Here is a 1,281-nt window from a genome sequence, read left to right as displayed (position 1 = left end):
TATATAAACAGAGACGGAGACTATACAAGCAGAGATGGACTATATAAACAGCAACGGAGACTATACGAGCAGAGATGGACTATATACGCAGAGATGGAGACTATATAAACAGAGACGGAGACTATACGAGCAGAGATCGACTATATACGCAGAGATGGAGACTATATAAGCAGAGATGGAGACTATATGAGCAGAGAGTGACTATATAAGCAGAGATGGACTATATAAACAGAGACGGAGACTATACAAGCAGAGATGGACTATATAAACAGAGACGGAGACTATATGAGCAGAGAGTGACTATATACGCAGAGATGGAGACTATACAAGCAGAGATGGACTATATAAACAGAGACTATACGAGGTGAGATGGACTATATACGCAGAGATGGACTATATAAAAGCAGACAGAGACTATATAAGCAGAGATGGAGACTATATGAGCAGAGAGTGACTATATAAGCAGAGATGGACTATATACGCAGAGATGGAGACTATATAAACAGAGACGGAGACTATACAAGCAGAGATGGACTATATAAAAGCAGACAGAGACTATATAAGCAGAGATGGACTAAGCAGAGATGGAGACTATATGAGCAGAGAGTGACTATATAAGCAGAGATGGACTATATACGCAGAGATGGAGACTATATAAACAGAGACGGAGACTATACGAGCAGAGATGGACTATATAAACAGAGACGGAGACTATATAAGCAGAGATGGACTATATAAACAGAGATGGAGACTATACGAGCAGAGATGGACTATATACGCAGAGACGGAGACTATATAAGCAGAGATGGACTATATACGCAGAGACGGACTATATAAAAGCAGACAGAGACTAAATATAGAGATGGACTGTATAAGCAGAGACTGACTATATAAAAGCAGAGAGAGACTATATGAGCAGAGATGGACTATATAAGCAGAGATGGAGACTGTATAAGCAAAGATGGACTGTAAGGTGGGGCAGTTGTCACAGAAGGCCTTTGGAAAACATTCACTGCCACTTAAGACATAACAGATTGGCATGTTGAAATCGTGTGACAAGCCACATACTACTCACTTTATAAAATAACAATTATTCAGTACCTAGTACTATTACATGGTCAAACAGATATCCTAGGTCAGTATTGTGATTTGCAGTGCGTTGATAAAAACAATTTGCTGAAGCAAATAACAAACCCTTAAACCAACGATTATTATGTGTTTGTGATCTGTGAAGACAAACTGTGAATGACAGTTTTGAAAAAAAAACACTTTATTATCAGC

Source organism: Xyrauchen texanus, chromosome 6 (genome assembly GCF_025860055.1).
Source record: "Xyrauchen texanus isolate HMW12.3.18 chromosome 6, RBS_HiC_50CHRs, whole genome shotgun sequence".
NCBI lineage: Eukaryota > Metazoa > Chordata > Actinopteri > Cypriniformes > Catostomidae > Xyrauchen > Xyrauchen texanus.
Note: the sequence above shows the minus strand (reverse complement) of the source record.